The sequence below is a fragment of the Lactuca serriola genome, chromosome 5 (genome assembly GCF_051521515.1).
Source record: "Lactuca serriola cultivar US96UC23 chromosome 5, Lser_US96UC23_V15, whole genome shotgun sequence".
Classification (NCBI taxonomy): Eukaryota; Viridiplantae; Streptophyta; class Magnoliopsida; order Asterales; family Asteraceae; genus Lactuca; species Lactuca serriola.
The window spans coordinates 284,784,586-284,799,660 of record NC_136412.1 but is presented as its reverse complement, the minus strand read 5'-3'; the positions used below and the strand labels follow the sequence as shown (position 1 = coordinate 284,799,660).

The 15,075-nt window shown below is 39.6% G+C and overlaps 1 pseudogene; it reads right to left on the bottom strand.

The window, feature by feature from the left end:
* Positions 1 to 2,486: 2,486 nt before the first annotated feature.
* On the bottom strand, positions 2,487 to 6,906 carry LOC145050579 (E3 ubiquitin-protein ligase SPL2-like; annotated as a pseudogene).
* Between the last annotated feature and the right edge of the window lie 8,169 nt (positions 6,907 to 15,075).

Sequence of the window (15,075 nt, the reverse complement as noted above, 5' to 3'; positions counted from 1 at the left end):
TTTGAAGATTACACAATACATTCGGTTTGCATTTTGATTAAACATGTCTAAATCTTATGTGATTGTGTGCTTATTTTATGCTATGAGTAGATAATCATTAGGCTTTCGTTCAGTGTAGATGAACCCTAATATTATATGTTATTTTCTAGCTTATAATTGGATTTTATGAAGTTGGTTAATGCATGTGTTTGATTACCATTACCTAGCATGTTAAAGCTTGCATCTTTGATTCAAGTTAAGTGTAGTTTAATGACCAATGAATTGCATGAAATTGTTTACCTAGTAGTTTATGATCATTAGATTGCTAGAGCTAGGATTAATCACATCTTAGATTAAGTAACAAATGTAACAACTTTAACTGTGTTGGAGCATAATTTGATCATAATTGTGTTTAATTAATTGTCTTGATCATAGATAGTTAAGTTAGATATATCTTACATAGCCCAATTATCTTTATTAAACAATTATGTGTTTTCTTGTGTATGATCATTACATAGTATTTAATGAATTGATGAAAATATTAGGAGTTCGGATCAAGACTGCTAATTACATCTAAATTGGCAACCAACTGAATAAACTCATACTTAGAAACTACACATAGGAAAAAGGGGGATTCGAAGCTAAACGGAAGTGTCTTCTTAATCTTGTTTACAATCATTTTTAATTGAGTGTTTAGTTTTAAGTTAATTTGAACTTGCAAAATCAGATAAACCCCTTATTTACTTATTGTTTTTAGATTAATTTTTAGTAATTAAGTTATTAGCTAAATCCGTTTAATGTGTTCGACATTCGACTTACCTGAACCATTCTATAAATTTGACTAGGTACACTGCATAAGTGCAATTAGTTAGTTAAATAGGTTAGGATTATAAATTTTATACTAGATAGTATATAAATTGCACATTAGTCTTCAACCAGGTGATGAAGGTCAAACCAGCATACTTCGATATAAATCATTCAACAAACAAGAACCATCCGTAGAAGCAGATCACACAAGATCGTATAACTTTGGGAAATTGTCAAAAAAAGTCTCAATATTTTCGGAAAAGTTACGATTAAGTAATGATTTTTTTAACGTAAAAGTCCAGATTATTTCATTTTGGCTCAAATTAATAATTTTTTATTTCTTTTAACATGAAATGACATATTATCATGTAAAATCAAATAATCAAACTTTTCTGTTCATTTTTTTGGACTAAGGTATAACTTTTCTGAAAATATTGAGAGTTTTCTGACAATTTCCCTATAACTTTGATATGATAAAACGAACTGCAAAGAAACAATGATTACCTAGTATAACGTATGCTCTGATTTACTTTCATCGGAACAACAAACCCTAAAAGATTACAATATAAAGCTCACTACAATAGAAACTCTCAATCTATACTTCTCACCACTAAGTTAATTCAAATGATTAATTATACTTAGACTTAAAGGAGTGGAGTGAGGTGAGACCCTACATGACATGTCTTACCACAGTGAACACCGCCCCTCCTATGCAGTTTGGGATGTGCGGCCAAAAAAGAGAGTGCTCTCTCTCTCTCTCACACACACAATGGTATACCACTCTTTGTGTGTGGTAAGGGAGTGTGACAAAATGAGGAAGTGTGACACCACTCCCTCTGGTCTTAAAGCTTTGAATATGCATGCCGACTCACAAACACACAAAGACGAGAGAACCAGGGTTTTGTGACGAGAATGATGGTAATGTCTCTCTGTCTCTCTATCTCTACTTATATATTCACAACTTTTGCACTTTAGTCCATACAACTTCCAATTTAGAACTTTTAGCCCTCGGTACAAAGTTGATTCCACATCTAGCCCTCCATCTATTTGTAACTTTACTCACCGATCCCAACATTTTATATTTAAATTTATCTACATTAAATAAAACCAAGTTAGAAGCATTACCAAAAAAATCCCTTCAAGTTGTGGTTGCAAAACGTCATATATTTAACGTTTTTAACATATTGGTTGGGACATGTTCTGTGCACGTCGGTAAATGGTGTGGTTTACCATTTAAAACAAGCATTCTTTTCATTTCAATTTAAAACCACTTTAGTATCGAAAGTAAAATTCTCTTTAAAAAAATAGTATCAAAAGTAAAAGAAAAATGCGTCTTGATTGTTGCGTTTTGTATGTTGATCTCTATTGAGAATACACAAGGTTTGGTCATAATTCTTAGATTTTTTTATCTTGGAGGAGGCTCAGAGATGTAGAAGAGACTGTGTTTCTGATTGGATATTCACCTATAGGTTGGCATTTTGTGTACCTTAGTTTATAGGTTGGGTCTAATATAAGTCATATTTAAAGTCGGAAGGAAGTTTTTGACAAATTCACGACAAATCTATCAAAATGGAAGATAAAGACGCTTTTTATAGAATTGGCTAACCCTCTTGAAGTCGGTGTTGTGAAAATGTTTAAGAGGCGAGCTGGAGCTCTATTTTTTGGGGATCGAAATGAGCTAAGTTTGGGTAATCTTAGGCTTAGTTCGGCTCGTTTACACCCCTAATCCTCAACGAACTGTGAATTGTTTGCATACAAAACGAACATTTGGGGGAGAAATCCTGCTCAACCAAGAGGACACACCGTGGACAACAAACTAGATGACCACAAGGAACAAACACAGACTGTCATTGCCTCATCCAACAGATCACACACAACTGCCCCTCCGGAACACCACCGCTCTCTTCCCCTACTACAACACCACTTTCCGCCTCACTCATTTCCACTGCAGCATTTTGTTATTCAATATGCCTCCTCCGATGTCTCCAGTCTTTCCATTTGTTCCAATTCCTGATACGCTCGAAAAAAAGGCTTTGTTTATTATTTTGTAACATCCCAGACACACATACCAAGAAATAGTCCACTTTAGGTAACCTGTGTAACGCCTGTGCTTCCGGGCTTGCCATTTTTAGCAATGTAATAGTCTAGGTTAACCTCTGTAACCCGTTTTGAAATAATAAAGATTGTATTATTTAAGTATTGTGTGTTTTGTGCTTAATTGCTTAATTATGTGGTTTGATTAATTAAGAATAAAAATAAGCGTCAAAATTTAAGTGTAAAATAAACTTAATATCTTTGAATAATGTTGTAGTAGTTGAAACGAGGTTCCCGAATATATATAGAACGCCCAAATCTGACTTCGTATGAGGAAGTTATGATTTATCGAAGTTTCGGCTTAGCGGTGTGCAGCCCGAAATACTCGATTTGAGATCGAGCGGTTTTAGCCGAAGCAATCTAAACGAGGATCAAAGGTCTCGTTGTTGGTATCGAAGCGATAAAAAGTTAGGCGAGAACGGACGTCAAACGAAGAAGTTATGAATTTATAACGAAGTTTTTCTGTCGCGGCCTATTAAAAATAAATAATAAAAATAAAGTCAAAATTAGCCGACAGAGTCTAAACGAAAGTTGTAGAGCGTAGTCTCACCTTCGCGTGGATATAAAGAATGTCGAAAACGGAGTTCGTATGAAGAAGATATGAATTTCCGAAGTTTATTAAATAATTTGTATTTATTTTTAATCTTTAATTCGGAAGCATTATCCGAAGGAGTCACCGGTCTGATCCGAGGTACGCCCCGCGTACTCCGAAGGTGTCGACACTCGCAGCAAGTGGCTCGGATGATGCATGCAATGACGATTTCGGAAGCAGTACGCGCCGCGTACTGCAGTACGCCCCGCGTACTCCGAGGCTCCAGCCTCCTATAAATAGGATCTGAAGGCAGCCGAGTCTTTTGTTCATTTTCTCTCTTCTCTCTCCCGTTTTGCATCGTTTTGCGTGCCAGAAATATCCCCAAGCCCCGGTATCATACTCAAGCCCCGAGGCAAGTCCCGAGATCCCGAAGATCCCGAGAAGTGCGGTTCCCGAGCCGAAGCTCTGCCCGCGAGAAGTTCGATTTTTGTGAAGATCTTCCAGATCTGCTGAGGATTACTACTTCTGCAAGTCGTAGTGCTGTCCGATCATCTTCTGATCAAGTGAGTGTATACTACCTTTCATAAACACGATAATAATACAAGTTTGGTTCGAGTGTATTAAGTATATTGTTGTTTATAGGTGTGAGTGTGTAGTTACCTTCTTCTAACACATAAATATTAAGTATTTTCTATAAAATACGTGCTATGTGTTTGGTATATTGTTGTTTATATGTGTGAATGTGTATTCACTTTCTTCTATCTCATAGATATGATTTATTCTCTATGAGATATGTGTTATGTGTGTGTGTGCCTCATCTGTTATGTGGATTATGTGTTGATCAAAGCATGCTATACAGGTTTTTAAACTATGTATAAAAATGTATATCTTTATCTACTAATATGTTGGGTAGAACATGGGTAGATAGTTGGTGTGTAATAAACAGATGAGAGACCTCGTTGTTGTTTGATTTAGTCATCTAGCAGAGTTTAGATGGCGACCACTGGCTATTCTAGACAGTCTTGTGGAAACATTAGCAAGTTCGCCACCTGTAGGTGTTAATGAACTTGGGTGTTCATTCGCTGTACTCCATCCCCCTCATGGTTGCCTTATTTGACTTATATTGCTGAGGTACCCCCGAAGCATGTGTTGTCGCCCCGATGAAATATTCTTAGACTAGGTCCCTTATGTTAGTTGTTTTAGGGACATAAAGTGAGAATAACGGGAATGGGTAATTGGGTTATTGTTGGTTGGTGAAAAATTAAATATGATTATTTATTGTGGGTTGAAAACCCTATATGCTCCCCAGGCTCCCAAGCATGACCCACTCAGTTTTATTTGTATTACAGGAAGTGGCGCGAGGGCATGAGATGGATGAACCATCAGTTGTTTTGTTTACAAGTCTGTATATGTATATATTTGTTGAATGACTTGTAAGGTTATCGTTTATGCTTATTGGTCTGTATCGGAACATGACACCCTGAGTTTTGATTATATAATGAAAAATACATTTCTTTTATGAAATGCTTTGGTAAACATTGTTTTATCATGTTTTGTTTTTGGGAACAAATTCCGCAACTCTTTCAAATCAAAAGGATTTACTCTGAAAATATTTTAAAAGCATAAATGAAAATCGATCTTTTCTGGCCGAGATTTTGGGGATGTCACAACCTGATAAGTGAACTTCCAAATGGGTCACCCATCTACTCTTACCTAAACATGCTAAACTGCGGAGTTCTGATATCCAAAGTCTCTGGTGACCCCTTGGGAAATTCTCATACCAGGTTGCCCAAAGGGGACAATATCTTGGTTTGTCATCTCAAGTGTTACATACATATTTGGAGAACTTAATCATATGGTAAAAATATATCACATGCTTGTAGTCAAATTTTTAGTACCTTGTCACAACATATCTAAGGATGCCGGTTGCCACTAAACCAATCACAACTCCACTCCACAACAAAAATTTTGTCCTAAAATCAAGTTCCATTACCATCTAATCTTTGCTCATATTTGATCTTGCAAGAGAAACATAAAGTCATTAAAATATTTCACAGGCAATATCATAAAAAAGCTTGATAACAACTATCCTCACAAGAAGAAAGGTAGATCCCTGCATGCCATCACTTCAAGAATTCCATTTTTCAAACTGACAAGACCAACGACAGTGATTTCCTTTCCAACTGGTAAAATCTTATCCTCATCCAGAAGTCCGACCTACAACACCAGCAACAAAGAAACACAAAAACTAAAATCAAATGAAGAACTAAAAACAAGTGACAAAGTAATAAATAATGTATGTACTTACAGGGTACTCATGACCGAAAAATTCTTGGAGGAAAGTATAAGGAAACGCACTTATAGGCTACAAATTGTGGTATACAGTTTTAAGAGGTAAAGGATGTTTTGACTCATCCATGTTTACTTTCAGATAATCAGATTTTGGCATATTTCCCCCATCAACAAGGATAAAAGGAACCTATACAAAAAGATTATCAGATTATAGTAACACACTGACAAATTCAGTTGATAAAATAAGATTTACACATAAAATTCATTAATCAAATAGTCATATAATCTCATGTTACACCACAAACACATTGATGAATATACTTCTGAAACTAAAGTGGCATTATCATAGACAACGGGAACTGAACCAGCATTATCATAAACTAATGAATTAAAATCAAAGGTAACATGCAAGAATGGACTCTACATCATGAGAAGTTCTATGTTAAGTTGTTAACAACTTACAGGATATCAAGAATTTTGAAGTTACCGTTCTTATTGATGAAGATTCTTGCTCTTATCAGTGTCTTGCAAACAAGGAGCGAAAATCTGAAGTCCATCCAAAAAATCCCCTCCATTCGTTGTATATACACTGCAGGAATTCAAGATTATTCAAACTTTGAATTGGATATAGAAGAAGACAGGATTTATAAGTAATGAACAAAAATTGGTTCGATCGGTCAAACAAAGCAAATTGTTCTGGATTTTTAGTTGAGCAATTTTGGAGGGCATACTTAGTTCTGATGATGCATATTAGAAAACCTCTTGTATATCAGCATATGAATAGATTTTGATAGAATTCAATGCGAAAGAAAGTAAGATTAAGATATGGAATATATATATCGTTTGTGTCCTCTCCAAGGTAACAACTTTCTCGTTAGACTCATGAGAGAGCAAAACGTTTTGTTTCTTCCAATCACCGTTGACGACGGATTTCGTCTCCACGACTCCTCGAACGATGACGATCCTCTCATCACTGAAAGTAATCGTATCTGACTCTTGATCAGAAGGATGACAGAGGATAGAAAGGAGATCGGAGACGCTGGCGGTGCCTTCTTGACTTTGTTCAAGGAGGATGAGGTCGTCTTGAACTTGAGGACGCTGCGGACTGCAATGTACGCTAAGGCTAACCCAAGTACTGCGCCATCGGCGGCAAGGGCTACTTGAGATAGGACTGCGAAGGCTGTTTGATTGGGTGCCGACATTGTGTATTAAGAACTTAAGTTGAAATTGGGTGTTCTGACTTGTTGTGTTATGAACCCAGTAATTCAGCCCAATAAAGACACCATAGTCCAGCGAAGACCCAAAAGAAACACCAGGAGACCAGCACGTTTGGAGGATTGAATAAGTCTTCCACCTTCTGTTTTTCATGCATGCATATAGGAATAGATTACTTTCCATGTTTCCATAATGTCCCATGTTTCCGTTTAATTCTCATGCACTATATTATCTTGCATTTAAGATTAGGACTTCATGAATAAAAGGAGATCAGAAAATTGTTCCAGTGTGTTTCTTTTCTTTTTCTCTGTTGTTATTGGAGCCTCACCCCCTCTAAGGGTTAACCTAACAATTGGTGCTTTCATTCACGTCTCAACCTTCCACAATGCCACCCCGAAAAGATGTCTCCTCTACATCCGATGATCTACCACCTACCATAGCCGACCAACTAGCCTAACTTATTTCCGCCACCAATACAGCCACCCAGCAGCACAACGCCCACCTCAGTACCCTCATCAAAGCAATAGAAGCCTTAACAACTAAATTTGACTCCCAGTCCCAGACCACCGCTAATCTCGTGAACTACATTACCACGCTATCCGACCACCTCTTGTTGGATGACACCGCCACTCCGTTATGTCATACACCCAACCACCAACCACCCCCAACCCACCACCACCGCCACATCATAACCAACATACACTTCGACCACCCAAAATCTCCTTGCCCCTCTTTTAATGGATCCAACCCACTAGATTGGATTTTTCAGGCCGATAACTACTTCACATTTTATCAAGTTCCACCCACCCAGCGTGTTCCTCTCACAACATTTTACCTCACAGGGGACACCCTTTCCTAGTACAAACACTTAGCTCAAAATGATATCTTGGGATCCTGGTCCCAATTCAAACGAGAACTAGAGCTGCGCTTTGGCCCATCTTCTTACGAAAACCATTAAGTAGCACTCTACAAGCTACAACAGACCTCCACCGTTACAGAGTATCAAATGGCTTTTGAACGCATCAGTAATCGGGTCAACAACCTCTCTCAACAAAGTTTAAAAAACATCTTCGTTTCAGGGCTTCGCCAAGACATCCAAAATGAGCTCACCATACTTAGGCCCGTTTCTCTACACTAGGCCTGCTCACTGGCAAAATTAATAGAAGACAAACTTGCGCCTACAACCAAGTCACGATCCCCCACAAGCTTCAAACCCACCTGGTCCACAACATCCCCATTTACACCTACCAAGCCTAATGTATCGCCTACCTTCTCTCCTTCGCCACCAACCAACCCGCCCAACACGAGAATAAACCCTACACTACCACTTACTCGCCTATCAGCGGACGCACTGCAGGAACGAAGGAAAGCCGGACTCTATTTTAAATGCCCAAAAAAGTACACTCCAGGCCATAAGTGTTCACCACCACAATTCCTTCTGATTGTAGACAACGACGACCACGAAACCATGGATAAGGGAAACACCACCACCACCATTGAAGCATAGCAACCACCCGAATTCTTGTCCCTATCAGACGCGGCGTTTTTTGGGATCTCATCGCCACAAACACTTCGTATCATAGGATACGTTGCCAACAAACCGGTCAGAGTTTTGATTGATTGTGGGAGCACTCACAAACACTTCGTATCAACCCATTCTCAGTGATGGTCAGAAACAGTCAATACATCCATTGCCAAGGGTGTTGTCCTAATGTTCATCTACAACTATCAACTGCTCGATTCCAGGTACCAATTTTCGTTCTCCCCATAGAGGGAGCAGACGTAATCTTGGGTATTACATGGCTTAGCACATTGGGATGACTATTAGCATATTTCTCAATTCCTGATATTACCTTCCTGCACGATGGCCAATCATGCACCTTGACTGGCGAATCCTGGAGTCAACTGGTATCACCTAGTGCATTATCTACCTTACTGTGCCAAGGTACCATCGCCTCTCTACACACCCTCAACTATAATCCCACATCACCCCACCCACCACGACTCCATTACAGCTCACCCACCCCAACCCTACAATACACTCCCTTCTCTAACAATTTCAAGACATTTTCATGGAACCTACCTCCCTACCACCACCGCGACCCCATGACCATACCATTCCGTTAAACAGACCCTAATACCACAATCAATGTAAAACCCTACCGCTACCCACAGTACCAAAAACAAATCATGACCGGGTAAATTATAGAAATGCTACAACAGGGCGTCATCCGACCCAACCAAAGTCCCTTTTCATCTCCCGTGCTTTTAGTAAAGAAAAAAGACGGATCGTGGCGATTTTGCGTAGACTACCTGGCACTAAACGCTGTAACGGTGCGTGATCAATTTCCGATATCAACGAACTACTCGACGAGTTACATGGCGCCACAGTCTTTTCCAAGATAGACATGCGCTCCGGCTACCACCAAATTTGGGTATCAGCAAACGACATACACAAGACAATATTTCGTACGATAGACGGTCATTACGAGTTCCTTGTAATGTCGTTCGGCCTCACTAACGCCCCATCGACGTTTCAATCTGCCATGAACGACTTATTCCGACCAGCTCTCCGACGGTTCGTTCTTATCTTCTTTGACGACATCCTCATCTTCAGCTCCTCCATAGACGACCATTACAAACATCTATAGATTGTCTTTGAAAAATTACGAGAACACCAATTCCATGCAAAGCCATCTAAGTGCATGTTCGCCATGCATGAGATCTCTTTTCTAGGACACAAAATCTCAGCACAAGGCCTAGCTCCAGGACCAGATAAGATACAAGCCATCCAACAATGGCCGACACCCACCTCATTCACTACCCTACGTGCCTACTCGGGATTAACGGGATACTACCGTCGTTTTGTTCATTTTTATGCCAAAATCGCCTCACCTTTGACCAATATTCTTAAACTCAAAACCTTTCAATGGTCAGAGGCTGCACAGGAGGCTTTTCAACAGCTCAAATCGACCATGCAAGACCTAATCATGTTAGCATTACCAGATTTTGAGTTCTTCTCACTATATCAACAGAGTCTAAGGCATCAATGTCAGCCCTTTTCAGATTTGTATCCGGGTTTATTGCATGATATGCTTATTGATTTGCATCCTAGTAGTTTGGATGGTGATATGCTTAGTGACCTGGTAGGTCGATATCCTGGTATATAAGATAATGATATGTTTGTGACCGGTTAGGTCGTTATCCTGGTTATAGGATGTTGCTATGATTAGTGATCTGTTAGATTAGTTTGACTGTTATATATGCTAGCGTATGATATTTATGTGCACATAATTGTTTGATTTGGGGGTTTGGTTGAGGCGGACCTGCTTTGTGCTGAAGGCCAAGATACCCAGGGCGGACCGAATAGAATGTAGGCCCGGGACGGCATACTAGCCAGGCCGAACGCCCGACGAGCGGTCCGGATTGGCTGAAGGCCCTGAGAGGCGATCCAGATGTGTCGATGGCTCGGAGAGCAGTCCAGATAGATTGATGGCCCTGCGAGGCGGTCCACTCAGGCTGATGGCTCATTATGCATGTTGTTTGTTTATATGATATTGATAAGGTTTGTATGACGTTAGTATTTTGGGGGAACTCACGAAGCTTCAGGCTTACAGTGGTTGGTTTTGTTTTAGGTAGTTCTGATGGTCGCGGGAACGCGAAGGCGTGATCGTGCATCTCCTTATGTTTTTTTATTATTTGATTTTGGGATGCTCTAACACTAAACCATCTTGAAAACATATTTCTAATAATTATCTAACGCCCCGTTCCTAAGAGTACTTTATTGTGAGTCCCCGAGATTTAAGAGGAAGGGTATTTTGGTCCTTTTGTGGGAAAAGTGGAAAAGGAGGGCTAAATATGAAATTTGGGGACATGCCGAGTACGCCGAGCGTAAGATGGGATTACGCCCAGCGTAATGGAGCAAGTGATGCGGGTGCAAGGTTGAGTACGCCCAGCGTACTAGAGGTACACCCAGCGTACTAGAGGTACACCCAGCATACTCTCAGAGTTCTAAAACCCTAAAATTAGGGTCAGCCACTATATAAGGAACATGTTGGTGCATACCCTAGCCTCCATAAGCTCTCTCTTAACCTCAGAAACCCTAGAATAGCCGTTCCACCTCCATTGTTGGGTGTGTTTGGCCTTGGAAAGCTTATTTTGGCAAAGGAGAGGCTAGAAGAAGAAAGAGGAAGTTGTCAAAGAAGGAGTTGAGTGGCTGGAGCTTATAGATCTGGGAAGATCTCATCCTTTGGAGCTTATTTGAGGTATAAAGCTTCTTGCTTGTCATTTATATTGCATAGATCTATATGTTGTGAAGTTTTGGCATCATTCTTGTCCCAAAAGTCCTCATCTTGATGCATGTTTTGAGTTGGTCAAGATTATCTGTCCTTTCAGACCTTTGGAGAGGTCTTGAGTGAGAAAAATGAGGTCCCAAGGGCTGTGGTTGTCCCATGTGTGAGATATGTAGGTCTTAATGGATTAAGACCTTGGATTAAGAGCTTTATGGACGTCCCAAGTGATAAAGTTTGAGACTTTATGGATCCTAGGCATATTTGGCCTAAGGATCTGAAGTTTGGGCTTAAGAGCTTAAGCCATTAAGAAGTTATGTGGACTTAATGAGCAGCGAGGTTACGCCCCGCGTAGCGGGTCAGTGCCCCGGTCCCCAGTTGTGAATCAGCATGTACGCCCAGCGTACCAAGGAGGGTACGCCCAGCGTACTGCCTCTGTTGGGTTTTTCATTTTGGGCTTTAGAGATTGGGCTGTTATTGGGCTGCTGGATTTTGGGCCGTGACTGGACATATTGGATAGATTATTGTGGACCCATTAGTTGTTGTGGACCATGGGTCTAGGTCCATTTGGTGAGGTGGGCCCAATTTAGTAAATTGGGCCAATATTGGGCTTTACTTTGGACTTTTGGTCTTTGGGCCATTAGTGGGGTTGAGAGCTTATCCAGTGTTGGGCTGGAATGAGTTAAGGGTAAATTGGTCAATTTATACTTGGAAGGGTATTGTGCTTAGCCTAATTATTATTTGTGATATGTTGGCTAGTTCGGGATTTCCGGTGAGTCGGTGGTTCGAGAATCTGCTTCTTCAGTTCAGAGTTTCGGCAGTGGCAAGGTGAGTTATCCTCACTATATCAACAGGGTCTAAGGCACCAAGGCCGACCCTTTTATTCGATTGAGATCCGGGTATTTGTTGTTATGTTATTGCTTTGATATGGCTGCATCCTGGTAGCTAGGATGGTATATGTTATAGACCTGGTTGAGGTCGGTATCCTGTTATGTAGGATGATGCTATGCTAGTGACCGGTTAGGTCGATATCCTGGTTAGGATGATGATATGTTATGTGATCTGCTAGATCAGCTTGTTGACTGTGAATTGTTATATGATTGTATGTTATGTGCACATGGTTGTTGGACTGGGGTTGGGTTGAGGTGGGTCGTGCTTTGTGTTGTAGGCCAAGATACCCAAGGCGGACCGGTTGTCCCGAAGGCCCAGCGAGCGGTCCGGATATGTTGTAGGCCCCAAGAGGGCGGACCAGACGTGCCGAGGCTCGGAGAGTGGACCAGGCCGACTGAAGGCCCGGTGAGGGCGGACCAGTCATACTGTAGACTCAGAGAGTGGACCAGGTGTATTGAAGGCCCGGAGCGGGCGGACCAATCACACTGCAGAGTCGATGTATATGGCTAGACTCGGAGGGTGGACCAGGTGTATTGAAGGCCCGGAGCGGGCGGACCAATCACACTGCAGAGTCGATGTATATGGCTAGACTCGGAGGGTGGACCAGGTGGACTGTTGGTCGGTGCCGCAGACTAGTCACACAGTAGACCCGAAGTGCATGGTTGTTCTGTGATCGGATATGATATGGCGTGTTATGCGTGTATGGTATATGTGGTTGGTATTTTGGGGATATCTCACTAAGCTTTCGGGCTTACAGTTGTGGTTTAATGTTTTTCAGGTTCTTCAGGAGACCGTGGCAAGGCAAAGGCGTGATCGTACCGCTCCTCATGTTTATGTTGTGATGTGATTATGGGAATACTCTAAATCATTTGTATTAAAAACCTTTTTGTAATAATTTAATGAAATCGGGTTGTTTTTAAAAAGTTAAAAATTTGTTGGAATTTTTCGGACGTTACAAATTATAATTTTTTGAATGATTTAAAAAGTTTAAAATTGGCTTGATTTTTATGGTTGTTACACAGATAACGGTCCCAATTAAAATTTCCAAAACATTTAGTGGTTTAATACAACAAATCATGCGAGAGTAATACAACATATGTCAAAACAAAGGTTTAAGAAGATATTACAAACCAAAGGTCTTCTAAATACCAAAAGCTTATGAATCCCTTAAGCTTCTGACAATATCTACTAACCTGCAACAATTTATCAACAAGTGGGTTAGGCTATGGGGAGCCTAGTGAGTACGATCCCAGGGTTAGACATTATGGACGGTGTATAAATGAACATTATGGTTCATACACCAATGTATAAACCTGTACCTTCTCAAAAACAACAAATCAAATTCAAGAATAGCTTGGGAGTAAAATGATACATAAAACAAAATACATTTTTATTTATGACAACTCCTAAATAAACTTCACTGTTGAGTAAATAATACTAAGTGGGTGTACCCAGAGTAGCACCTTTCCATAATAAGAACAAAATACAATAGGAAAACATTTAAATGCTCGAGTGACGTAAAACATGATAAAAATCCACATTGTTGAATACATGTTTCCAACACATCCAAAAGAATTATAAGAAATTTGATTTATAATCCAAAATAATACTAAGGGTCTTAAATGCCCAAAAGGTTTCCATAAAACATTTAAGTTTCCAAAAAGAGACAATATGTCTCATATTAACAAAGGGGTAAAACAATATTTATCATAAAAAGTATGATGCAATGCATGCAACTACTCCAAACCACTTGTCACTCTCAAGGTACAGCTCACAACAAAAGTCGGATGTGTAGTACTCATGAAAAATAGTCAACTTTTGTACTCACCTCCGATAATAAGGTAAAGATGATCGAATGTGAAGAACGCACGAAAGACAAAATTGTCGAGTTGCACTTACACCCATAACAAACCAGGAACTAGGGGCCATCCAACCTAGGCCACATGAGGGGTAGCAAGCCTCTACTGGTGCAGGTGAGGATTATCTAGAAATCTACCCACAAACAAATAATAAGCAATAACAAATATCCTTGGGTACTTGGGACCACAAAATCACACCCATCCTAGCATGATATTCATGTATATAACAAGTAGGATGCCAAAAATCTATTTTCTTAAAATAAGCATTTTAGCTTTATATCAATCAAAAGCATTTATGAAAATAATATTTCATGAATGCACAAGAAAATCCCATACGGGCAACTAATAATCAAGGATAAGCCAAATAGTTTCCAAAAACACTAAATCAATAATAAGGATGTGTACTTCCAATATTTCACAAGAAAGACCAAAAAGGCACTTGTGCCCATATTACTAAAGAATAAGTTTACCCCTCCCCCCCCCCCCCCCCCCCCCCACAAATAAATCAATTTTCTCAAAACATGACCTTAATTCAAAAGGAGGTCACCGAATAATAAAAAATCATAACGAGAAAATGAAACATATATTTTCAAATAATATACATATGTATAACATAGCACAAAAGGGAAAACATAAGTAGAATAGTTATTTTGGGGACAAGTGTTGCAAGGTAAGTGTACTCACCTTAAGTTGTAAGCTTGCAACACCAATGATTCTCTAATCATGAGTTATGCCACTTCCAACTCCAAAATCCCCAAATAAAACACCTAATATCATTACAAGGTGTCAAAAGACTATAATACCCTTCTATGGTTAACTTAACATTCTAAGTTTAAAATACCCCAAAAATGGTCTATGAAGTCACTTACTATGTTCTTAATTCCAAAACTTAATTTTTTTTATGGTTTCAAAACCTTCCTCGTGTTAAAATAAAAATGTAGGCAAAAATTATGCGCAATTTCGAGTCCGGATGAAAAAGTTATGAACAAAACAAGTTTTCCAATTTGTGATGTGAAATCAGAACACTATACACGACCACGTGTCTAATTGACACAACTCGTGTCGTACACAACATGTCAAAAATGGCCAAAATCTCACTTTTATGCATCCAACTTTG